This window comes from Heterocephalus glaber, unplaced genomic scaffold (assembly GCF_053883595.1).
Source record: "Heterocephalus glaber isolate CG9 unplaced genomic scaffold, H.glaber_assembly_v1.0 deba00000818, whole genome shotgun sequence".
In the NCBI taxonomy this organism is placed as follows: domain Eukaryota; kingdom Metazoa; phylum Chordata; class Mammalia; order Rodentia; family Bathyergidae; genus Heterocephalus; species Heterocephalus glaber.
The window spans coordinates 12488821-12516288 of NW_028258164.1; the positions used below are offsets into that span (position 1 = coordinate 12488821).

At 43.3% G+C, this 27468-nt stretch overlaps 1 protein-coding gene across 3 annotated transcripts in view; it reads left to right on the forward strand.

The window, feature by feature from the left end:
• Cntnap2 (contactin associated protein 2) overlaps positions 1 to 27468 on the forward strand; it is a 2081788-nt gene that overhangs the window by 2021713 nt on the left and 32607 nt on the right. The window contains exon 1 of one of the 3 annotated variants that reach the window (XM_087207772.1): positions 1895 to 2090. The exons of the other annotated variants lie outside the window; for them this stretch is intronic. The gene's annotated coding sequence lies outside the window, so the exon portion shown is untranslated. Of the gene's footprint in view, positions 1 to 1894; positions 2091 to 27468 lie in introns of those variants that run through there. 3 annotated transcript variants of the gene reach the window in all.

The window sequence follows — 27468 nt, forward strand, 5'->3', positions numbered from 1 at the left end:
CTGGGCCACTGCAGAGAAGGAGCAGGGAAGCTTCTTAACCATTGCAGATTCTCTGACCACCCCAGGCCATCAGGCACCATCAGATGACTTCTCTGTGAAGCCAAGAGTGAGATCCACTGCACTCAGCACCCATCCCCCATCTGTCTTTTTTGCTCTCCTCAGACCAGCAGGCATTTCCTTCTGCTGCCTTGTCCAAGACCTGGCCCTTCTTCCTGTGCATCTCTCTACACTTTGCCACAGTTCTTTCTCATCTCCTGTGTAGAGCCAGATCTCTGATCACCATGATGGAGAATACAAAAGAAATGGGATGCTATGTGTTGCTGACCACCTCTTGGCCCAGCATGGTGCAAAGCATGTGCTGTTCGCTGGGCTTTACACACACTTCACTGTTAAATTCCAAGCTCATGACTGTGGCTTCTCTACGGAGAATCAACTCTTCATCACACTCTTTGCAGAACCTTCTGAGATGAAGGAGAAAGAGGAGCAATTGCAGGGATTTAAACTGTCCTTAAATTTGATTGATTCAATCCGTTCTATGGCTTTAGCATATTTTTAAATTTCTAGACAGTAAAATTCACCCTTTTTAATGAATGATATGACTTTGGACAAATGCGTATATTCAGACACCCACCACATAATCAACACACGTAACAATTCCATCACCCCCCAGATTTCCCTTGTACCTGTGTGGCCAATCTTTTCCTCTGCTCCCAGCTCCTGGGAACCACTGATCTGCTTTCTGTCCCTACAGATTTGCCTTTTCCAGATTGGTATATGTTGTATAAATGGAGACACAATGCATTGGCCTGAGCTTTTACAGTGATCATGTATTTAAGCAAATACTACACTATGGGCTGACAATGGCTTCTTAATTTTTTGGTTCCTGGCACTTGTACTCGGATTGGAATTGTATCATTTTGTGGGTCATAGTCCTTCCAGCAGCACATCTGACCTATTAGAAAATCTACATGAAGCAGGTACTACATGTTAGTCTTTGCTTAGAGAAGACAGAGCCTTTTGTGAAGGTCAAGTTGCTGCTTCCTAATTTTCTCTGCCATGGCCAAAATTTTCCCTTCCTGGATGCTGCCTCCCCCACTACCCTTTGCAAACTGCTCTCTGATATTGTTCAGATCTTGGTGACTGGGCCAGGAGGCTCAACACCTTGGCCCAAATGGCATCTTCTCACTTCCTCCCTACTACACCTACCATCTCCTTCTTTGAGAAGCAACATGGAGAGAAGAGAAAAAGACTTGACTTATAAGATGCCTTTCCATCCTGGAAAGTATGGGATGATTGAACATTCCCAAAAGAGAGCAGAAAGGAAGTGGGAGGAGAAGGATAAACAGCACAGCAGGAGGGGCCTTCACACCCTCTGAAACTGAGAATTAGACCAGAGATAATAGCAAGAGACTCATGCAAATCTGGGAAGCCAAGAGACCACTCTGAGTTCAAGAAAAATCACCAAATACGCTTCCTTCTTCAAGATACCAAATGTTCTGTTCAGAAAAAAATCCCTACTGAACTAGTCTCCATTCTCTTTCTTTGCCAATAGCATCAAACACAGCAACTCTTTCTCTGATGACCCCCTAATTAGCGCCATGCACAGCAAGACCAGACAGCGTCTTCATGGATGAGAACACTGAACTTGAACAGTTTCCTCCCCAAGTCCAGGCTCTCCTAGAACACAAGCAGTGTCAGAGCTGTCTAACCCTGAAGCAATGTAAGGCTTAAAGGCCAGAAGAGGCACACTGACCTGTGTGCTATGCCCATTGCCAGTATGTGGGAGACCACAGGGAAAATTATATTTTTTAGAAATCCAGTCCATATATTAAGCTTCACCTTGTATACTTTTGCCTCGGCACAGTCAGCTCCGCTACTGCAACCCAGGATTCCACCCCATGTCTTTCATCCTCCCTTCACCTGCCTTTCAGTAGTCCAGAGTTTGATCCGGCCTCGAGCTGGAGCCGCTGGCTAGAATTCCAGCTGCTGGCGACAAAGAACAGATCTGAAGTCTGAATTGGCGGTGGAGAACACACCTGCATCACAAAATCGAGGGGCATACCTGAACCAGGGCTGACAAACAGGAAGAGGCAAGTACTGTATTGCCAGCACCACTTTGAGGCGCTGGCTCCATGGAGGGATGCGCTGCTCCAGTCCAGGGGTACATGGGATGAGGACACCAATGAGATCACTGGGACACTGGGACCAGATTTAACACTTGTGTGAGGAACACTTTGAATGAAGAGAGTTCTGATTCTTGATCTGCTCTCTGCAAGGTCAGGAATATGGGGGGGGGGAGGCAGAATTACTAGGGACTAAATCAGATGGAGTTTGGGCTTGTTTTAGCAGCTATCAGTTCTACCCTGAGGGGGTCAATGGACAGGATGCAAGTCTAGCGGAAACTAGTAGAGTGCTGCTTTTGCAGTGTGGATGGGTGTGTGTGTGTGTGTGTGTGTGTGTGTGTAAGCAGAGCCAAGAGCTACACAGCGTGAACTGTTAAATGTGTTGGTAGGATGTTTTATTCTTGTTTAAAAAGAATACCTTCCTTTTAATTTAGAACAAACTAGTTTGTTGCTATAAGCAGGATGCTAGTAAGTAATAATAATAATGATAAATGCTTTCTATGAACTTGGAAACACACATACTGGTGTACAGACACACACACAAGTACCACCAAAAAGGAATGTGCAAAAATATTATCTCCTACAATAAACTTAATGGAAAAAATATTATCTAAATTAAAAAATATAAATAACATCCTAAAGAAGATAAAGAATATAGGTGCCTAGAATTGTTTCCTTCAATTTAAAGTAATTGGTTCTATTTTTTTTCTGCTTTTTTCTAAGGAGTAAAAGTAGCATCCAGTTTCCCACTTAGTTTCCGCTTTTGACACTCGGGGTAGTGTTGGGTTATCCCTGAAGACTTGAGTTCTTCACACCTTCAAGTCTGGGAAAGAACCCCCAGGACTTGCTCTAGGGCCTGTGGCGACTGAATCCCGCAGCAGTCCATAGAGAATAGAACTAATTCCCACTTTTTCTTTGCATAATTCCTAATCATAGCCATTAGCACTTCAGAAGTTCTCCGCCCACTGCATAGCTGTGGTTTCTACCCATTCGCTGTATTGATTTACCTCATTAACAACTGAAAGGAAGCTCTGCTTTTGACTCAAAAACCTAAAGATTAGGAAATCCTGGATTCCTTCAGATTACTTATTTAGAGGATTCTCTGCCTGATCTGTGCTGTTTTGATGAGGTATGGAGGAGTCACGTAGAACAGGAAGTGTGATCACTGCTTCTCCACATCCATCTCAGCTCTCTCAGAACTAGAGAAGCACGAAATCCTTCATAACACTGTAAGGAAACTTGGAGCTCCTCTAGTGCAATCAAGTTTGCTAGCTAACTGGTGCTCCAGGTGGCCCTCGAGTGGCCATTTCGCCTAAATTAATCTGCAGGGCCACACTCCGGGTTCTGACCCTCAGTCCAGCTGATCCAGGGCAGTGTGCACACACGTGCCCTTAGCTCCCATCCTCAAGAAATACCAACTTGGATCTGAAGAAACATAAAATATACAAAATGCTCCGTTCCTCCTATTCTTCCCAGTACTATTCTAATAGCACCCCCTTGCCAGATGCCTGTTCATTTGAAAAGTTCAAGTTGGAAGTTCACTACATGTAATCCTTTCAGAAAGGATTACTTTCTTTTTAAATCAATATCTGAGCTGTGCCTCCTAGCCCCGGTCCATATATTTGAGTATATTTGAAAGATTTCCTTCTATGCGTAGCTGCCAGCTATTGTTTAAATCCTGAGACGCTGAAAATCAGTTAGACAACTAATAATAGCAATCATTTCTCAAAAGTCTATTGCTTTCCATTAACTCTCCTAAGGATTCTATCCATACTGTGCCCAATCATTGTTAACTACATTCTTAAGTGTTGCCTAATATCCCAATCTTACAGAGCAGAAAACTGAGGCTCCGGAAAGATGAAGTAAAGTAGCACACATCGCCTAAGTGGGGACAGGAATCCAGGTCCGCCAGATGCCTAAGCTCCTGGTCTTTCTATACAAGCTACTGCAACTTTTATATTCATGAGACTTCTGGGTTCAAGATAAAAGTTGAAATGAATTGTGTGACCTTGATGTTGTCTCACTAGTAAAGAGTTATGGAGCAGCTTAGAAAAAAGCATTGAAATTATCCGAAACCTCTATAAACTGCTAATAGGCACTGGCTACCCAGAACTATACTCCACACTTCACCAAGTCTCTAATGAGACGAAGTAAGCGGTTGGGATGGGTGGGAAGAAGGAGAATCCACTCCCTGCCACATGACCCCAGCAGAGGGAGTCGCTTTTGTTATGGAGGCTTCTGTGTTGTGCCCCTCTGGAGCTAAAAAGGCAAGCAGGGATCCATGAGTCAGTTTAAGCAAGGCCTCCAAAAGGGAAGAGCATTTTATGTTTTTAAATTTCTCCTTGCTGGAATCAACCATGACTCTGGCTCTTTGTGTGTGGGGAAGTTGAGTCCACCTTGGAGAAGCCTGTCTGCTGGCCTTCACCTACTCTGGCCAATATAGAGCAAAGCAAATGTGAATATTTATCCACAACAAAAAGTCAGAAAGTGACAGTCCTTCAGTCATTTCCATCATTGAAAAAAATTAACGTGCCTGAAAACTGGCCTCTAATTTCTTCCTAGATGATGCAAGGGATTGATTGGGAAGCAATAGACTAGCAGGATGCCAGTACATGTCAGCTTTCTAAAAGTTCCTGGATGTTTACTATTTTCTCATTCAAACATGCCCTGTAAGTATTCTTGCTGGTTACTTCTTGCTAAGGCCCACGCGTGTAACTTCAGAGAACATGGGACACTGCCTGCAGTACCATACATTTTTCCATCTAAAATCTTCACTTGTCTGCAGACACACACAAGTATTTCAGTGATTACACTGCTTTTCACAAAGAAGTAGAGTCAAAATGCATTTTTTTAGACTGCTAGGTCCAATTATACCTTGCACCCATTTGCAAGTAGTGATCACTTAGCCACAGGTTAAAATTCATTGCTGACTTTAACTGCAGGACACATGAAGACATATATTGTTTTTTGTTTTGTTTTTGGTACCGGGGATCGAACTCAGATCCTTGCGCTTGGGACCTAAATCCCGAGCCCTTGAAGACATATATTGTGATCAATAACTGCACCGGTAGAAAGGAAAGGGGAGGACTTCAACACTTTGAGCAAGCACTTTTGCCGCAACTATTTCGATCAAAATGCTAATTCTAAACCTCTCCAAGGTAAATCTCTTTAGAAGATACTACTGAGTTTCTCCTAGAGGGGAAAAATACCTTCACTCTCCTGAAGGACAAATCCCTTGCTGGACCATAAGAAGCCCTCCGAGCCACTCTTTCACAGGTGAACTTTTTCACAGGTGAACCTGTGAGTTCTGAGCCCTGGCTGGGCCATTAGGTCCCAGCTCCTTAGCCTGTCAGGACTGAATTTCCGAACCACCTCCTACCCAGCTTCTACCAGAACACTTTATGTTATAGCCACGTGGGAATGTGTCATGACCAACACAACTTGAACTCTGCTTGTCCTGCAGTTCCCAGTGACTTTACTCTTCCAGGCAACAGTGATCTTCCCTGCACTTACTGAGTGACAGCACTTACTGCATGACAGCACTTTTCAGACTCTATTATCTTTCAGTGTCTTTCAGTTACCTTTCCATGTATTTCACTTTTGTTTCAGTGTCAAGTCTGTCTATTTTCAGTGCAGGGACCAGGATGTTCACCTTTCCATCCTTTTCCTCACCCCTTTTCTTCTATTTGAGTATTTCCTAGTACATTCTTAGTAGCTGTTCTATCAATCAGTAATTAATTAATTTAATCACAAGGTCTTCTTCCTTCAGGTTTAGGCAGATCACTCCTCTGAGTGCTAAGAGCATTTGTCGATGAAATCAGTAGATAATGGTGGGGAAACTGTCAATCTGCAGAGGGGCTGAAGAAAGGAGACAAGGAAATACCAACTTTCAGTGATAATTTTTAAGTAGTTTTCAAACAGCATAGACTGGTACAAGAATGACTGACCACAACTCAGGAGTAGATTACTAAAGAGGAGCTATGTGAGGATTTGGAGAAGAATCACATAGTTTGTAGAATCCAGCATGAGTGCCTCAGGATCAAGCCATCCCAAGGGAACCGTCTTTCTTTTATTATCCATAAGTTCCAAGATTAGTGAGATGGGAAGCACTTGAGACTTGTAACTTCATGGTGCATTCCAGTCAGTCTGGAGTTAAAGCTTATATGCTAGAAACAGCACACACTGGGCTACAACCAGTTGATCTTTACTGGGCTACACCCAATTGATCAGAGTCTAATTATACCCATAGGAGTGTCTCGGGTGAGGGTAGTCATTAAACTAGGACAAATGTCATCAAACTTCATCAAATGGGCTTGATTTCAGCAGTATATCTAAAATCTGTCATGGTATATTTTTACGCTCATTCACCAAATATTTTAAGTGTGCATTATGTGCCAGCCATTGTATTTGGTGTTCAACCTATGTTTGTGGCTCAGGAGCAAACTCTGAGAGTTAGCTGGTAGTAAGGAGAACAAAACCAAGCCAAAAATCGATTGTCTGGAATTCCCTTTGGAACTGCAGGAAGTCAATCGGTTGATTAATTTGTGTGTGTTTGGATCTCTAGGGCTACACAGCCTGTTCCCCTACTCGGTCCAATCTGCTCAGAGAATGCAGTTGTTTTCTTTTCCCTCGTGTCGCTTTCTTTTTCTCCATTGCAGTTTTCATTCTTTGCAGTTGTCTTATTCGTCTTGTTTCCACGGTGTGGCCTATTGTTTAGTTCTTTCTTAGAACTCGGTGTGAATAAGGAGTGGCCATAGTCACAGAGCCAGTCCTCTTGTTCCTTGCTGTTTGTTATCAGAGACAACTGCTAATCCAATTGCCAGGTGATGGAAAGTTAGGAGGGCTCGCTGACTTAAATAAGGGAATCCAGAGGCACAATAACAGTACACGGGAAAACACTTTGATTAACTGGAAAATTATAATTAAACGTAAGTTATTTTAAGTGACTATAAATCTGAGCCAAAACCAATAAAATGAAATTATCAAGGTTAAATACAAGCTCATGCATTTAAGTTCAAAAAATCGATCACACAAGTCCAAAATAAAGAAGGCTTGAACACTGTCCATTTAGCATTTTAGCCAGGAGAAGTGAGAGACAGCCCTGGAGCACCATGGTGAGCAGAGTCCCCAGGTGGCCGAGCTACACTGGGCATCCTTGGAATGTCATCAGGTAGAGGTGCCACCTTGGGAGGTAGACCTTGACAGACCAGCAAGTGGCCAGTGGGAAATGGCAGCAGGAATTGGAGGCATAGCCGAGGCGTGGGGTCTTAGGGAGGGAGGGACAGCCGTAAACCATGGGGGGTGGTCACCTGCAGGAGAAGAGCTTGTGTGTGTTGGGGGTTCCATCAGGACCACTGGGTTGGGGAACAGGGTGCAGACTTCCATTATGGGAGAATTATTGGAACCCAGAGCCACTACATGGTAACCCACAGCTCCTGGATGAGACGTGAGATCCCCGGACAAGCCAGTCCACCATGGAGCAGAAAAGTAAGCTGGAAGAGGAATCCTGACTTCAGGTTAGAGGCTGAGCCAACTCATTTGTCCATCCAACTCCAACTCATCTGTTTTAAACATCAGTATCTTCAATGCCATCCAGACTGACTCTTTCTACTTTGTCTGACATTGGGTTGAAATAATAGTTAGCGTGCTTAGCAACCCCTTAATGAAACTTGCCGCACTCTGAGGTCTCCTGTTATTATTCATTGAGTGACTCCCTCCTATTCCTTTCTCCAGCAACCAGGCCTTTGGGTCACTCCAAGTGGGACAGGTCAGAATTAGAAAGTCTGGTTCCCAGGGAATAGCTTTCCACTTAGGAAACATCTAGTAACATCTGAGGATAACCTTTGACTTACGGTTTCCAGGTTCCATTGAAACAAGGACAAACCCAAAAGTGCTTCACCCCATTTCACTCCTAAACTTGACAGAGAAAGAAAATCACCTGTCCAAAGTCAAATGGTAGAAAGTGAGGTTTTCAGGAGAAAAAAATCAGTGGCGAGAGCCAAACTATAATGGGCTGACCCAGGTTCCTGGAAAAGAGGGCAGAAGCAGCAAGAATTAAACACAGCTGCCTGTTTCCCTACCACCTCTCCCCAACTTGTGCCACCTACCCCAACATCTCTTGGAAACATGTGAAATCATCACTGTTTTCCCCCCATTTCTGCATTCTTTTTGGTTGTTTGGCTCTCAAAGGCACAGCAAGGCAATGCATGTGGACTTCTTGGGTCCAAACTGTATTTTCTAGTTTCCTGGGGTGATCAAGTATCCTGAGAACATCACAAAGCACAGATGTGGTGAGAGGCCCAGCACCCTCCCCAGCGGGGGATGGAGAAAACAGGAAACAGAGCCCCAGACAAGTGATGGTTTAGCTATGGGGTTGAGGAATGCTGGGGTACCAACCCAGAGCCTCGGGAGAAACCCAGGCATGCTGAGCGCATGCTAGACCTTCCCTTCCTGCCTTTTGTTTTTTCGTACCTTGCACTTGCAAGGCAGGTGGCAGACCACGGAGCTAAATCCCCGGTCCCCTTCCTGCCTTCCTTCCTGCCTTCCTTCCTCCCTTTCTTCTCCCTTCCCCTTTTTCTCTTTTTCTTTCTTTCTATTCTTTTTGTTTTGGTTTGGTTTGGGCTGTACTGTGGATTGAACCCAGGGCCTTTGCACTGAGCTACATCCTCAACCCTCTTTTATTTTGTATTTTGAGACAGGGTCTCACAAATTGCCCAGGCTGGGCTCAAACTGGCAATCTTCCTACCTCAGCCTCCCAGAATGCTGAGATTATAAGCACAGGCCACCACGCTGGGCTTAGACCTTTCTTTACACTTGAGCTACTTGCATTTTGGAGTTCATGACATTTCAAACTTCACTCCCTCTTTTTCCCTCTGCCTTTCGTTGCCCATTTCTGGGCAAACCTCAGAGACGTTCCCTTGGGCCTCTTTGTAAAACCCTCTGAGTGATTGCATCTGGTGATGGTTTTGCTCCACTAGCTCCTTTCCCCGCCCCAAGTGCTTGAACCCTGAGACTGCATCTCCCTCACAAATGGATCAAGTATACCCAGCTGTGCGCCCACACTGATCCAAGCCTCCTTTTCATAAAGAAAGATGTGAAGTCCCTGCTCTCCTGCAGCTGGCTGCCTGATGAGAGAAAAAGGAGCAAACAAGAATGAGTGAAAACATACATGATTTAAATTGCTCATAAATAAAGACTGTGAAGAAACAAGAGAACAGGATAATAAGGAGCAATCAAGGGAGGAGGTAAGGTCTCTGGGGAGAATTCAAAGGGCCCAGTTGTAAGGAGAGGTGTTCCACTTCCTGGGAACAGCAGGAGCAAAGGCCCTGAGGCCAGCACAGAAGGAAACAGGGTGTGGCTGCTCTGGTCAGTGAGAAGAAAGGCTGAGATCAGAGAGGAGGCATAGAGCAATTTATAAAGAACTTCTGGCCATGGCATGGCATGGAGTGAACATGAGTAGATGCAGGGAGGGCAGCAAAGAGGCTGCTACAAGAGTCCTGAGTCAAGCATGGGGGCTTGGACTACAGAATAATTTGTGGAACTAGATGAAAAGCAAGCAGAATGGGGATGTGGAGTTGTAGCTCACAGTACCTGCTGATGGGTTTGATGTTGGGAGTGTGGAAAATAGAGGTGAAAATTCCCAATTTATGGAACTGAGGCTCAAAAAGCTTTAGGGTTATTGTTGCTGGCTACAAATCTGAGCATGGCAGGACTAGGCCTGGTCCATGGCTAGGACTGTAGTCTGGTTCTGTCATTGCAAAACAACTCTTCTCCTTATGTGACAGTACGATTTGCATACAGAAGGGACAAATGGGTATGAAGTCCGCTGATGTCAATCTCATGATTTCTTGAGGTTTACATCATAGAGAGTGTCTAACATGAATCCAGCTGGCCAATTTGAAGTTCTTTGCAGCAGTCCCTATACCCAAAGGGTCGATATGCCGACTCTGACGCTGGGTGTTCATAACCACAAAGTGCACTTTAGCCTGATGCCTTTCAAACGTTGCCTTATTTTCAAAACCAATATTTCTAGTCATATCATAAATTATTAGAGAGATACCAGGCAGTAAATCGAGGCAGGAACATGTTCCAGCTTTATTTAATTGGTGCTTGTAGACAAGCTGTTCTTTGAAGTCTGTCTGTGAGCAGTAAATGCTATGATTTAGATCTGTGTTCTCCAGCACATTTGCTAAGTAGATCAGAAGAATCCTTTCATCTCTAAACAATGAGATGTCCACAGGTGTAAGGTCCAAGCTTGGAGAAAAAATAACCTGGGAATGGGAACCCCACTTCTGTGGCTACATTTGCTTGTTCCATAAATAACACGCACTGCTATGGGTTTATGTGATGGAGAGAGACCAGATTTCTCCCCTCTGGTGAGGTTGGCCAGTGAAGGCCTCCTTGAGGATCTGACACCTAAAGAGAGGCCAGAAAGATGCTGAGAACCAGGCACAGGAATTGGTGGGGAGAGGCATCCAGAGAGGGGCAACAGTGAAGAAAAAGCCCTAAGACAGAAAGTGCTGGTGGGTTCGTTGGGATTCCATTGCCTGCTCTAAGAGAGAAGTCCAAACTCATGGGCTTAAGCATATGGTCAGGATGGGCAGTTGAGGACTCATAGGATAGCTCTGTAATCCTGTAGAATTTGGTGCCTTGTTGTATGACATTTTTTAAATATAACCCTCAATATGTGACCTCAGGGTCCAAGAAGGCTTCTTTACTCCTGCCTTTACATCCACTTCCCAGCCATGCAAAGGGGAGAGAGGGAAAGACAGCATATCTCTTCCACTCCATCAAGCCATGATACTAGCTCTGTCACTCCCAGCCATCAGACAGAATTTAGTTGATGACCACTCACTCCTTGCTGGCCAGGAGGCTGAGCAAAGTTGTCTCCATCTGGGTGGTCTTGAGTCTACTTAAAAATTCTGTCAAGGTCAGAAAGAAGGAGCGTCTTAGGGAACAATGCCATCTCTGCCCTAGTTGGTATGTACAGAGGACACAAAGGACACCACTAGCTATACCCAGGCGAGAAAGCAAAGTAAAAGGAGATCACATGTGTGGGAAGCTGGTCATTTGAGCCCAATAGACTGTGGAGAAACGTTTGAATTTTACTCAAGAACAGTCCACATCACTGCCAGGCTTTAGCAATGAAGCAGCATGGTCTGATCTGTGTTTTTATTTTTTTTTAATAAATTTTATTTCTGATCCATGTTTTTGAAAGAACACTGGCTACCGTGTGGAGAAAAGGTGAGAGGGAGCAAAAGCTGTCATGGGAAATTCTTTGAGGCACTATTTTTTTTCAGTGGTACTGGGCATTGAACTGTAGGCCTTTATACTGAGCTATACTCCCACAAGTTTTTAAATTTTTTTCTTTTTGAGGCAAATTCTTGCTAAGTTGTTAAATTGCCCAGCCTGGCTAAAACTTGTGATCCTCCTGCCTCAGCCTCCTAGTGGGACTATTGTTCTTGACAAGGTTAATGGACACAGGCCCACAGTCATGAAGCCATAGCCTCATTGTATTTCAAGAGAAAAGAAGTGAAGACTCCCTGCTTATGTGCTTCTCTAAAGCATGGGAAAGTCCTCTGCATGGACAACTCACAGATGAACAAGTTTAAGCAATTGTATCCCAAAGCATGTAAGTCACGTTCTCATTGCTGGGACACAATACCAGACACCCACAACTCATAGGAGAGATTTAATTTGGCTCACGGTTCAGGGGATTCAGTCCATGGTTGACTGCTCCAAGGCAGAAACATCATGGCAGAAGGGTGTTGTGGTGCAGAGCTGCTCAGTTCATTGTGGCTAGAAAGCAAAGGGGGACAGTGCCAGAGAAGAAGGTCAAGGGACCATATTAGTACTCAAGGTCACACCTCCATGACCCACTCAGACACACAGAGGAGCATGCTTTACTAATCTGCTAGGCATTTCTTGATCCAATAAAGTTGACAAAACAGGATGAATAATCACACAAAGAGTGGACTTGACCTGTCCAATTTGACTGTGAAGCCAAACTAGACCTAGTTTTATTGTGGGAGCCTTAGCTTCTAGGAATGCAGAAAGCCTACAAAGCACTTGGCAAGTCAGAGTCTCAGTGGGCTCAGGGGCTCAGGATGATGGAGCTGGAGGACCTTTGAGCTCATCTAATTGGACAAGTAGAAGATCTGTGGCTGGCATGGAGGAAGGAGCTTGCACAAGGTCGGCTTCTGGTAGTTTCAGTGTTAAGACCGAAAGGACCCTCTCGGCTCACACTCCTGTGCCTTCTCCTACGTCGCACATGGCAAGGGCAGGCTCCAGGCTCCCTCCCACCATTGTCCTCCATGCAGGTTCCCTTCTGTGACTTTCTCCAGAGTCACCTGCCCTGTCTCTCAGATTCCAGGGGAAGGTAAAGTGATTTTTGAGGAATTTTGCAGAAATGTTTTGCAGTTTAAAGAGGATGGTTTTTCAAAGACAACATGAATTGTGTTCTGTTTCTTTTCTTTTTTTTTTTTTTTGGTACCGGGGATCGAACTCGGGTCCTTGTGCTTTGGAGGCAGGCAGCGGAACCACTGAGCTAAATCCCCAGCCCTGAATTGTGAAAGTAAATGTTAATAAAGACCCTGAGGAGAGGCCTGCCACTAGAGCCCCAGGAGTCAGCTCTGAGCCCACAGGGTCAGCAGAGCAGGCCCCCAGCAATTGTTTTATGACCAGTTTTACATCTTTTACGAAATGAGTGGTTCCTCTGAGATGCTTGCTGTGGGTAGAGATGGGAGGGAAGGAAACAAAGGAGAGGGCCAATAAAAGGCTTTTTCAGATACCAGAAATGCACTTTTACACTCATGGAGTCACATGAGGTGAGATAAAAAAACACAGTGAATGTCTGAATTAATTTTTTTAAAAATTATTATAGTAAAAGACACATTGCCATTAATCTCCTTCAAGATATTACCCCTTGCTTTGAACACACTTATCCCACACTTACCATCTTTGCCACTTTCTGGAGCAGTTGTGGAATTCCTCCTCCATGAGTGTCTTTAGTTGTGCTGTCATGGCTGCCTCAATGTCCAAAACAACTCAAAACACTGGCCATTTTGACTTTGGGGATGAGCCAGAAGTCACACAGTCCCAGATCCAGTGAATAAGGGGAATGAAGACACATCAGAATGTTTTTATTTGACAGAAATTCCCATAACTGTTGATCAATGAAAGGTGATCAAAAAGTGCTGTGAATGTCTGACTTTTTAAAAATGTATTAGTATAAAAGACACATGGACATTAACATCTCTCAAAATACTCCCCCTCACCTTGAACCTAAACTGTCATTGTTGGCAGTGGTTTCTTACTGTAGTAAGGGTTTTTTGTTTTGTTTTTAGTTTAAACACTCACTGTATCTCCTGATCACTTTAGAACTGATCAGACAAAAGTATGTGCCACACCCCACACCCTCACACCCAGAAAGAGTATGTATGGCATGCAGCCTCACTGTCCATAAATGCCCCCTTGTGTCTCTGAAGAGATCTTTAAAAAAAAAACACAAACCCAGAAACAAGCTGTACTGTGGCATAAATTCTTCTACAAGTTACCATTATTCAACTGGATTTTAAGCATAATTCTAAATTAGTCTACAGATTTCCTGTCCAAATGACAGAAATATTAAAAATCTCAAATAGAATTACCATCAAGAGTGATGCCCTAGAGTGAAAGTTTCTTTTAAGTATCTTTATTTTCAGAGAGGAATTTATACACGCACAAACATGGACGCATGGGCGTGTACACACACACACACACACACACCAGGAAATGAGAAATTTAAATGCAAAACCTCAAATTTAAATGTTCTATATTTTGATTGGGATGGTTATTCTACAAGTGTACATATTTGGCAAAATTCATCAAACTGGACATTTAAAACCTATACAGGGTTTGTATAAAAATATTCTCTCAGGGAAGTTGATTCCAAAAAGTCAAAAATAAGCCAAAATTTCTAATTATATTCTCCATGAATATTTTTTAGTTTCCCACATCTAGTACTGTTGTTAACAAGGATTTCCATTTGAGTACAATGGGAATGGACCAGAATTGTCAACATCAAAATCCTCCCCTGCTGGCACTAACGTTTGGCCAGGAAATTAACTTTTAACCCTAACTTCACATTATTTTGAGATAAAAGTGATGAGTCCCTCAGAATAACAAGGCTGTACAGCACAAGCATATTGTACAATTTGAAATTTCAGATAAACTCAGGAAAGCAAAGCATTCCATAGCAGACCTTAGCAGGTGCTAACAAATATTCAGAGACATTTTTTAATAAACTAGAAAAAAGTCTGGATTTAAGCCTGTCAGGCAAATGCTAATATTCAATATTTTGAAACCAACCTTAGTTCCCAGTATTTCTTCTCTGCCACACCTTTCTGGATCCTCTTGGTGATTAAGGCAATCTTCTTTGAACTGTTTGTGTGGAAGAGTTGTTGTCATGGCCAAATTGTGTAGCTTGGCTGAGATGGAGACACATCCCAGAAGTGGCCCAGAAAATCAGCCATAGGTAGCTGGTCTGATCCAGGACTAATGTGACAACTAAGACCCACTCAGCCTTTGGAGACAGCATCCTTCCTCCATGCCACTTGCCTTAGTTACTTTGTCTTTGCCAGGACAAAACACCCAACACCCACAACTTGAGGAGAGATTTATTTTGACTCGCAGTTTGTAGGGTTTCAGTCCATAGTCAGCTAGCTCCAGTCCAGAGCAACATGGCAGAGGCCACAGTGGAAGAGAAGCTGCTCAAGGCATGGTGGACAGGAAGCAGAAAGAGATCAAGGGAGGAGGAGGGAGATAGACCCTCCTAGGCCATGCCCACAGTGATTCACCTCCTCCAATTAGGCTTCACCTCCCAAGATCACACCTAGCTACAAACCCATCAGTGGACTAATCCAGTATCACACACCCATGCTCCGGTCACCTCCCTAAAGCCCCACCTGTGAGTGAATGAGGCTTTGAGGGGACACCCAGACATAAATTGTAACAAACACCCCTGGTCTCACAAATCCAAAAGAAGAGAAGTCTGGCTTGACCCTTGCAGGGTGAGGAGAAGCTGAAGAGGAAGTGCATCCTCTTTCTTCCTTAAGGCATCCTCCTTTCCATAGCAAGTTCCCTAAGCTGCTCTACTCCACTGCTCCTCCAAAGGCCAACACACACAAGTTCTGAAAGTAGTCCAGCTCTTTTTTTATGCTCCTTTGTTTCCACTGCCACCTCAGGCCCACCTGACTGGTGAGACCATTGCATGCCCACCTTGGACAAGCCTTTGGACACCCATAAGCTCAAACCCCGATCTTGGACCCACTTCTATGTCCAGGACTCCGGGCTCCATGGAGATTTCAGTCCCACATTGATTTGGAGGCAGGAATGACTGAGAAATAAAGCACAACAAAGTTAAACACAAAAACCTCAGAACTTATTAAATAAAGGAAGGCTTGACCTTAAGGAGACGCTTGTAAAGCACTCAACATGTAAGCCCTTGCTGATCTGAGCAGTAGAAGGTTAACAGATCCCATTATTAGCATCCCGAGGGTTGATCATGATTCCTGCCTGACTTAGTCAAATAAAGCAACTCCACTTTCTCCATCCATCAGCCCCCAACTGCTTATTGTGGACACTCCCTGCCCAGACACCTTCCTGATGGTCTTTTAGTATTAATAGCATTAAGAAATTTAGCTGTAAGATCATTTCATTTGGCATCTTTCCTGTCTTCCATTCGAAGTGTTAATTGTGCCAAGTTAACTTGATGCACTTCAAGTCTGTGATTCAGTAGAATCCCACGCCAATAATCTTCCCTTACTGAGAAGTAAGCTTGTTGCCAATCATTTATCCATCTGCTTCCAGATATTCATGGGCTTGCTAAGCCAAAAAGGTATGTTACAAACTAAGCCAGAACAGAGTTGCCAGAGATGGAAACTACTAGTAAAACTCTGGCTCAAACTTTACAAGTCCCATTGGCATTTCCATGAGCTGAGAATCAACAATTTACCTTGGAGTCATAGCACTTTTCCACCACACAAATCTTGCATACTTTGATAATGAAATATTACATTATTCAATGAAATGGGGAACAAAATCTAGCACAGGACTGTCTACATTACTAAAGAGAACCACACCATATTCTTAATGCCAGTCATTGGGATAAACATGTATTTTTTTATAGTGTTGAAGCCCTAGGTCTCTGAGACCCAGTGATGGGTATCAGTAACTCTGGCTCTGCCATCTCTAAGCCCTGTGACAATTACTTTATAGAACTAAGCATTGGTGTCCTCATCTATAAATTGGAAATATTAATGCCTACCACTATTGTTATTTTATTTTGAAAGGATAATCATGCATATATGTGATTACAAACACACAGAGACTTGCATTTTATTAGTATTCACAGCCTTAGCTCTAAAAATTTGTTCCCTGACTGGGGATTTAGCTCAGTGGTTCTTGTGCCTGCCTTGCAAACGCAAGGTCCCGAGTTTGATCCCCGGTACCAAAAAAAAAAAAAAAAAAAAATTTGTTCCTATTTAAAACAAAATTGATTTCAATTTGCACTTTTTTTCATTTCACACAGCACATGACCTTTCCACTCTTATAAAACCAGCCAGGAAGGACTAGAAGTTAGAGCAACGTATCATACAAAAGATGTCATGTGTCCTCCAAATTATCAGGCTTTCTTCGGCCCATGAACTCACAGAGAGCAACAGCCACTGAAAGTTTCATCAAAATGAGTAATAGACACAGAAAGAAGTACCCAGACAAGCAGAGAGTTGTATTAACAGGAAGAATACACGTTCATTCACTCCTGAGGCTGGAGCCCAGGTTCCAGGCACTGTGAATGCTAAGTGACAAAGTTACAGGATGCCATGTGCCTTCCCTGGGAAGGTTCCAGTCTAGTAGGGAGAAAGCCTGTGATTAAGTTACCATAAAGAGACCCGTTGCTCCTGACTTCTTTGAGGAAGTGCAAGGGAAGCACCAACAGCCTGGTGGGTGGCCCCTGGGAGATGCAGATTAATCATAGATTGCTCAGCTACCTGACCCCCCAAATTGCTGATTTCTTTACATCAACTAAAGCCATGGCATAGGTCTGTAATCACAGCACTCAGGGAGGCTGAGGCAGAAGGATCAGAAGTTCAAGTCTCACCTGGGCAATTTAGCAAGACTTTGTCTCAAAATTTAAAAATAAAAAGGACTGGGAAATGGGTGTGGTGGCACATGCCTATAATCCCTGTACTCTGGGAAACAGGCAGGAGGACTGCAAGTTAGAGTCCAGCCTGGGCTATTTAGCGACTTACTGAGACCCCTGTCTCAAAATAAAAAAGGGCTGGGGATGTAGTTTAGTGTGATGGCCCTGGGTTCAATGCCCTGTACCACCAAAAAAAAGTTAACTCAAAGTAAATGAAGCTGGGGGCTGGGGATTTAGCTAAGTGGTTCTGCCACCTGCTTCAAAGTAAATGAAGCTGGAGGATTGACTGAGGATTTCCCCTCCCTTCTACCTCTGTGTAAAGTATTCACTCAAGACCTCAGTTCTTATTATCATTGCTGTTTTCTTGTATTAGCCCATTGGTGAGGAGGAATGAGGAAATATGGAGGCTCCTAGGCTCCTCCAGCACACTCACTTACTTCTTGGGGCCCCAGAGGGAGAAATCATTCTCCTCTCCCAACTCTGGCAGCTGTGTTGATCCTTGGTGTTCCTAGTTCGTGACTGTGTCACCCCAGTCTCTGCCTCTGTCTTCATGTGGCCTCCTCCTCCCCGGTTGTGTGTCTGTGTCTCATCTGCACGAATCACTGGACTCATTGAACATGACCTCATCCAAACTTGATTATACCTGCAAAGAGCCTGTTTTCATTCAACAGATGTTTCTGGAGGACACCATTCAATCCACACTAGGGCCCTCACAGGTCTTCGCTTTGGTGCCTGAGGGAATCTGGCTGCCTCCTTGGCATCTGCTGAAGGCTATGGCTTTGGGGGTCCCCTGCTGTGAGTCACCAAAAGGCATGGCCCCAGCCCTTTCCCATCTTCACGTGCCTCAGCTGTGTGCAAGTTTGAAGATCACAGCCTTGCCAGGGCCCCGTGACAGATAGGCATGGCTGTGTTCCCAGCAGGCCTCCTGAGTCCCTGCAGGCCAGGTTGCACGAGCTATGACAGGAAGCTTGACAGGCCATCATGCTACACTTGGGTAAGCAAGACCCACGCCCCCCTCCAGCCCCAAATCCCAGGGGAAGCCAGGACACACATATGTGTGTTTCCTCAGGTCCTTTGCAGTTATTGTTCCTTCTACCTAGAATGCTTTCCCCTGGATAAATATATGGCTTCCTTTTAATAGATTCAGAACTCAAATGTAATCTAATTCCCTACTGATCCTACCAAAACTAGCACCTCTCCCTCTCATTTTAGTACTTTCCTGGCTTTAATTTTTATAGTGAAATAGCACTACTCCTAGGTTTCCCTATGGAGAGGACAGATGTTTTGCTTAGTGCTAAACTGATTTTTGAGCTCAGAAGAAGCCCTTTCATTTTTTACTTAGTCACTCAGTTATTAATTCATTCAAGAAATAATGTTGCTGTCTACTGTACTGTCAGAATATACAATACTATATTAGACTAAGTTGCATAGTCCTTGAAGGTAGGAACTTTTTCAGTACTGAATTCCTACCACCTGGCACATAGGCGCTGCTCAATACATCCTTGGATGGATGCATGGATGGATGGATGCATGCATGCATGAATGAATGAAATTTAAAAAGAAAGTTGATTTGTGTAAGGCTTTTATTTCAATACCGCTATAAAATTAAATGCATAATTTTCTATGGGATCTTGCTTAAGGCCAAACATTGAGAAGAACTTGCACAAATGGTGGATAGCATCATGGCTAACTAAAGAAATGTGCCCTTTCAAAATGATGTCCATTTTACTTATAGAATTGCTCACAAATCAAGGAGCACTGGTAGAGGTGATGAAGGTGATATTCAAGGAAGGAGTGAGAGACCATCGGGTGGTTTGTGATTCTTTCTCAGTGCTGCAGAAGTCCGCCACGTTGTAGAGCACAGGAGTAGCCTGATGTTTGTTCTCCCTGCATCAGTAAAGGACTGGGTAGGCACAGCACCTGGGGCCCACTATATTTTGAGGGACTCACACAAATGCTTTTATTCCTTTTAAATCTGATACAAGAAATGAACTAGAAGCAGGTTTTAGTGTCCAATATCATTAAATTCATTTTTATACCAAGGCAGTCCTCATGTATCACTGTTTATTTCATTTATTTGTTTGTTTATTGGTTTATTTAATGGAGGAAGGAGGCCTCGAAAGCAAAAAGCGTATAGGGCCTCCTTAAATATCACATGACCCTGATGTTGGATCTTAATCAGGGAAAGCCGGGGGAGGAGAAGTGGGGAGAGAGTGGGAAAGGGGATTGAAAAGGATGGTGCTATTGCATAGTGTATATAATATATATGCTACTTCCCGCAAACCAGTGGAATTATTATGTGTCACAAACACATACTACTAAAATGAAGAAAGCATTCTAGGCAGGTGTTCAGCTAAAACACCAAAATATGTTCATGTCAAAAGAATTAGACCTGTGCCTATCCAGAAAAACCTCTTTTCCAGGTGGATTCATTTCCCCTCATTGTACTCAGGACTCACAAGAGCAGATTTCAGAGGAGAGTAATTCGATAGCCCCCTATAAAATATTTTAAGCCCTGATCTGCTCAGAAACAAAGTACACAGTGAGACACCAAGAGAAAATGATGACCAGTGCTGAGAAAATGTACTTCCTCCCAGGGAGGCAGCCACCATAATTTGCACCTTCTGCAGTGGAGAGAGACACAGTCTCTAGCTTGCACAGGCAGCTGGGGGAGTGGTGATAATGACAGGACCGGAGAATGTGCCCGCTGGGGAAAAGCCCCAAGCCAACATTTCAGAAAGAGCCCCATTTTTTGTGGAACATAAAATGAAAATCAAAAGACCTCTAAACCACCCTGCTTTGTGTCTATGTAAATGAGAGCCGAGCATTGTTCTTCCATGCTGCATGTACTTTGAATATTTCTGCTCAGGCCACGGGAGTAGTTAACAGTTCACTTAAAGCTGAGGCAGGAGGATCGCAAGTTCAAGCCCAACCTGGGCACCTTAGCAACTTAGTGAGACCCTGTCTCAAAATTTAAAAAAATTAAAAAGTGCTGGGGATACAATTCAGTGTGAAGGCCCTAGGTTCAATCTCTACTACCAGTAATGAAACAAAACAAAACAAAAAAGTGGATTGTCTGAAAATTGGTGTCAGGGTCAACAGTTGGAGCTGAGTTAGGTATTAGATATTTAATACAAGTGTAGAAAGGGTCCTTCAGAGCCCTAGAAAGACCCTAGCTTTCTAGAGGGAACTTTTTCTGGACTTTCCCAAGGACTCCCTGGTCCCCAAGCAGCTGGGTTAATGTCTCATCCCAGCCCAGTGACAGTTAAGACAATGAGCTTTAGAGGCAAATTTTCAATGCCGATACATGAGGACTTCCTCACTAACATGATCTGGATTAGCCACTTAACTTCAGCGAATAGCATCAGAATGGAGTGAAAATTGTACTTGCCTTAGCAAGTTAATATTGTAAATATTAATAACACACTGTATTTAGAATGCTAAGCATGCATGTAGTACATGGTGACTCAATAAATCTTTAGCTATTGTCATTGTTAAGTATTTAGCCCAAGACCTAAGGAGAACTGAGACCTCATAGCAAATCTACTAAAAATCAGGTCCTAAGTTTATGAGAAGTGTTATTATTGTTATCATTACTGGGACCTTCACTCTGAGATGACGGTTGTGTCTGAGACACAGCAAAAAGGGGTGAGAGTTACCAGGAGCAGTCGGAGGGCACTGAGGGGCCTGTTCAGTCTCTAAACCCTCCCATTGAAACGCATCTTCCAACTTTTAAAAACCCCTTTTAAAGGCTTTGGCTGAGTTGAGCAGTTTCTAGCCAAATCGCCAGACTACCCAGCATCTAATTTTAAATGAAAGTTATTATAATCTTATAGCCTCCTATTAGGGGATTTCAAATTCTGTAAAAGAAAAACTTGGAGTTCCAGGAAATATAAAGGTTTGTACCTCTTATTACCCTGAGTGCCCTTCTCAGAAATCTTTATTCTGTCCAAATCAGAGGGGCAGAGGGTGCCCATTCTCAGGGCTCCCTGGCTCCTCCATCTTCACACACTGGGTGCTCCCAGGGACAGGCTCCAGAAAGGGTGCTGTGGTCCCTGGCACCTGAAGCTTAAACTTTCATACTCCAATTCTGTCACACAGCAGGGTCAGATCACACAGCCCAGCTTAAGCGACTCAGCCAGGTTCCTTGGCTCATTAGGCTCAGGGTTCTTTCCTGGATAACAAAGAATCATTCAACTCATCTCACAGGCTTTTGGTTGTGATCTGGATAAACGATGGTGTCCTGCACACAGTACCAAGTCAGGACGCCCTCTCCTCCCTCACAGCACCACTATACGCTGGCAGAACTGCCAGGCACTGTATGCCTACTAGCTCATTACTGGGATCTTGTTCAGTGGGGGCCTGTTCTGAGCTGACCACTTGGACTTAACCTGAACTCTGCAGGGGACAGTCTCAGAAATAATTTCTTAAGGTAGAACCCAGGCTCCACCCTTTTCTTAGTTCAGCCATATCTCACTCTTAAGTTACTTACACGGTGGTATGATCAAAAACTATGGTGAATGTTTAAAAATATTTTATCACAAAAGATACATTGTCATTAATGTTCTTCAGAATCCTCCCCTTCACCTCAAACACACTGATCCCATCATTTTTACCACTTTCTGAAGCAGTTCTGGAAGTCCTCTTTTATGAGTGTCTTTACTTGCGCTGTCCTGGCTGCCTTGATGTCCAGAGTTGATTAAAAAATGTTTACCTTTGATGGTCATTTTGACTTTGGAAAGATCCAGAAGTCACATCACAGTACCAGATGTGGTGAATAAGGTGGATGAGGACCTACCACTGTGTTTTTATGAGCCGACCTTTTTGTTGGATGGCACCCAGCAGCAGCATTCACTGTTTTTTTTTTTTTAATCACACTTTATAAAGACTCTCAGGAAAGAGGACTTCTAGAACTGCTTCAGACAGCGACACGAGCTGGGCGTGGTGGGTCACGCCTGTAATCTCAACACTTGAGAGGCTGAGGCAGAAGGATCACCGCAAGTTTGAGGCCAGCCTGGGCTATATAGTGAGATCCTGTCTCAAAAAAGAAGAAAGTGATAAAAACAACGGGATAAGTGTACTTGAAGCAAGGGGGAGTATTATGAGGAAGATTAATGACAGTGTCTTTTACGATAATAATTTTTTATTTAAAACACATCATATTTTTTGATCAGCCTTTGTAAAATTAACTGAAATACCCTAGGGCTGGAGATAGAGACAGTGACACACCATTATTGAGTATGTCATATATAATTAAGTATTGAAAGGTAATTTTGGGGGCAGGAAGGAGATCGGATGGTATTTCCCACTCAAAACTAAGTATTTGTTTCTCCTCAGCTTTATTTAGCCAGATCTACGTCATCATTTCAGGCCTTCCAAGTCCTTTTCTCACACGATCCTGTCACTTCCCAGACAGCTATCCCTTTCCACTAAATGACATATGATATATTAGTCAATGTACTGCTGGTGCTTTTATCCAGATTAATAAATTAATAAAATGTAGGTTTAGATTCATCCCATTAAAATTCTCCATTTTAGCAGATTTCCCCCCATTGATCAAATCCCACCGCTTCATGCTTTTCCCATAACACATTTACCTTTCAAATACTACTCGTGAGCCAACAGATATGTATCTTAACCACACAACTGTCTTGAGAAGCTTCACAGAATGCTCTGATGTTCTGTTAGTGTCCCCCAGCCTAGTGGGTTCTTCACCCAATCTGAAAATGAACAAGTTGATTTTAGAAACACATTTTTATGTCGCCACAGCCCCACCAGTGCATCTCTAACTGCATTGCTTGGTAGAATCCAGGGTGGTTGCAACTGTAATGTTCAAATTTATGTGATGATCTACTGGGGCTTCAAGTTCAGCCTCCAGTACTTAGGATTGGCTCTAAACACCATTTTATGTGGCAAGACCCAAGGTTTGAATTCTTTCTGTGTTAATTATGTAACATGGAGAGCAAATTAAGGGAACCCCCCCCCCAGTATACTTTCCAGAAATACATAGCTATTTCCTCTTTTTCTCTGTGTGCCTGACAGCTCTCATCACCCTGGGAAAACCATTGCTTTCATTTCTGCCTCAATGTCCATTTCCTAATGCTCTGATGGTTTATGTTTTTGCGCAGTCTTAGTCCTCAGAGGATTTTTTTCTCTTCAGTAAGATAGCTTTAAATGCCCCCTGGGACCGAAATTATAAGTGATAACAAAGGAAAGAATCCACTTTTCATTTTACTGAATCATTCAATTTGACAGTATCTGGAAATACAAAAAATTTGCTAACATACTTTTTCCTAGCTATGTTAGTCAGCTTTCTGTTGCTGTGACAAAATACCTGAGAACAAACAACTTAAGAAGAAAAGGTTTATTTTGACTCACAGTTCCAGAAAGTTTCAGTCCATGGTCAGAAACAACATAGCAGATGGGGAGGTGGGAGAAAACTGCTCATCCCATGCAAAGGAAGCAGAGAGGAAATAGAGAGGATACAGTCCCCATGGTCACAACCCTGTGATCCACTGTTCAACTAGGTCCCACCACCTGTTCCCATCACCTTCCAATAATGCCATCCCATTACAGTCTCATGAATCGATTAATCCATTTGATGAAATGAGAGCCCTCATGAGCCATTCACTTCCCAGGAAGCCCATCAGCTGGCAACCAAACCCTTATCACATGAGTTTGGGGGCACATTTTCAATCCAAATCATAACACCAGCCTACACCTTTTTTAAGCTGCCGTTGAAATGCATGAGGTCAGCACTGACCTGTCCTCCTTTCCCCTGTACCCCAAGTTTCCCTGCTCCTCAGGGAACTACCTTCAAATGACCCTCCACTAGTCTTAGCTGGAATTTTCTTCTGTGCCTTGCAGAGACATTAAGGATAAATGTTGAAAACTGAAACTCCCTCTCCTTATGTTGTCAGCTACATTTAATATGACTCTGCAAAGCTAAAACAATAACAGCAGAAGAAAACATTTTAGCAGAAATGGGGCACACACAGAATTCATTTCTCTACACTATATTTCAGTTTGAGAATATTATACATAGAATTATATTTCTGGTGCTGATAATTTAAAAACACATAAGGGCAATAAATTGCAAGGAGTAAGGATCAGATCTGTTCATTTCCAGCTCACCCATTAATGCTCTGTTTTGCAGTAGCAAATAGCTAGGACCCATGGCTTACATTTGCTAAGATTTTAAGAGATAAATCCAGCCCTACATTCCTTGTGAAGTAAGTCACAGTGCCAGGCCCTGTGGGGTGACTGACAGGGACATCCATTTTTCTCAAAGTTGTGTTAGATTCAGCAGAGCTTGGTTTTCTTAGCCCTGGAAAATCCTGTAACATAGGTGGGCACCAGGGTACTAGTACCTTCCAGGCTTTCTGTCTTATGTCTGACAAATCTGAAACACCTAGGAAAAGTGTGGGGTGTCCAGGTGTGTGCTCTGGAGACAATCCAAATGTCTCCTTTTTTCGACATACCTAAGGAATATGCCTTCTCCTTTGTATCAGTGTTTTCCTACTGTGTAATTTCAGGTGTATTATAAGATTAACTAGTGATTGTAAGTTTTCTGTTTTCAGACTACAGCTTAGGAATGAGAATGACAATTTCAACCTATTTGATATCCCTAGAAGCTTGGGAACCCTCATAAGTTCACATAAATAAGAATGTTATGCTTTATATTTCTATAAAATAGCATGAGATAGTATGCCAGCATCTTCACATGAAGGTATTTATTTTCATTGTTGTCTGGGGAAAAACACCCAATTGTGTTTTCTTGATCCTTAGAAAAAAGATTTACAGGTTGAAATATTAACGGGCACAATGTGGACGGAACAAAGAGCCTGCTTCTGCTAGCATCTTTGTCATTGAATTAGTATATGCTATAGGTCAAGAACTATTTAAATTACACCTGCATATATTAGTCCTGCCTTTCTTCATAAAAGAGAGAGCATCTAATAAAGACATGAAATTGCATTAGTGTCTTTCTCTAAGGAATTAATAAAATGTTGTAGTATGCACTGATATACATCAATTATGTATATGGATTTAATTCTGGTCGTGCATCCCTTGAAAGTCAACTGGTCCGGAAGATATCACTCATCAGAAACTCTAGCCTGGAAAGGCAGGGGCAGGGGGCTGGATGGAACCCAGATGCCAAAATTCCCATGCCCTGCTTACCATCGATCATTTGGCCGTATTAGAACCCAGGAGTGAAGTTTATTTGGTTTTATTTTGCTTTTCGGGATCTTGGCTTTTGTTGTTATGGTTATGGTTTGTCCCATTTGTTTATTCCACTGGCCCACTCATGCTCCTGTCCATACAACTATGCCCAAATGGGAACAGAGTGGAAAAACTGGGTCTGCACTCATGAACCCACACCCAGCTCTCCCGGCTTCTTCATGTGTACCTAGGTGCAGAGGTGACTGAGGGGCAGCTGTGTGTGAGGCCAGCAGCCCTGTCTTTCCTCTGTGGCCCTGCCTTTCACCTTGGGGAGCTTCTCCCTCAGGTGCCCTTTTGGCATTTGTCACCACATTCCTGCCTGCCACTGGATAGGCAACCACCAAGTTACAGCGCATAGAAAAGCACTTTAATGCATTGCAAAGGCAACTGCTCCCTCTCCCTAAAGCATCATTGTGTGCATCTCACTTTAAGGTTTTACCCAGACTTGTGGAAGCATTTTAAGTGGGCTAAATTTCCATAACACATATCCCTATAAATTTAAGACATGAAAGGACTAATTGCTGCTTGGCAATTTAACCTCAGATTTGAGCGTTCTGTTTCTAAATCTGCATAGTGTAGAGCAAGTTTCCTCTAAGTAACACCTGGGCCAAGGCATCTCTATTGTTTTCAATTCCTGCCTTACTGTAGTTTCTTATATTTTTATTTCTGATTTCAGGAAGAGACCAGTCCACTCCATTTTAGAGATTAACTTAACTGTAATAAATGTGCTATAGTCATAGCTACACTGCACTATCATTTGTAGATGTTCTTAAGGAACACTGAATCTTGCTCTGAACAAGAATCTCCTTTCTATAAATGGTACTGGCCAAGCTTTGACATCAGGTCACCGCATTTTTGAAAACCATGCTGTTGCCTCAGGCTCTCACAATACATGGTCTTAAAGCAGTTCCAATAACCATCAGAACTTCCAAAAACCTCACTATGTCATTTCTGTACAGCACCTGACTAAAAATGCCCCCCAGATCTGAAAGAATTTCAGAGAGAAATCAAGACTAATATAGAATACTGGAATTCTTAAATATTCAAAACATTGGAATTTTTATAAAGGTTTATTTGTGGGCAAAGCCTTGAATTTGACATTGAAATGAACCTCCATTTGTTTATTTATGAAATAGGCATAATCCTGTCCAGCTAAGGAGGTTTGTGTCTTCAGTTTTCCAATACTAAAAAAACAACTGAGATGAATCAACTTAAAAGGAAGAAAGGTTCATTTTGGCTCATGATTTCAGAGGTTTGAGTCCATGTCCCATGTTTTTGCCCATGTTACATGATAAGCATAGCAGGACTGTGTAGCAAAGGGCGACAGCAGTCAGGAAAGAGGAAGGGGGGGTCGGGGATTTAGCTCAGTGGTTTCGCTGCCTGCTGCACAAATGCAAGGACCTGAGTTCAATCCCCAGTACCAAAAAAAAAAAAAAGAAAGGGGGGGGGAGGGGGGAGGGGGGAGGGGGGAGGGGAGGGGGAGGGGGAATCCCAATGTCAAGGACACACCCCCATGACCTAACCTCCTTCCATTGGTCCCCACCTCTTGAAGGTCCAACCACTTCCCAGTGGTGCCAAAGGTTTGGCCCTAAGTCTTTAGCACATGGACTTTTGGGGGACATGCTAAGATGCTTCATCGAAGCCCGTGATACAGTGTCCCATGAAGACTGACGCTGGGGTACAGCAGAGCCTCTGGTGCTGTTATTATCCCATAATCCAAGTTGGATCCATCAGGTTCTAGAATCAAGAGATCCATTGCACACTTGGCCCCCAGGGGAACTGGTCCCAGGCAAGTTTTTAGGATGGAGATGTGTCACCCAGATTTTGCAATACTAGTGCTGCTCTGCTGGGCACCAGAATCCTTATTTTGTAGCCTACTCACCTTCCAGGGATGAAACACAGTTGAACCCTAAGGATTTCCCCTGCCATCCTGGGCTTGCT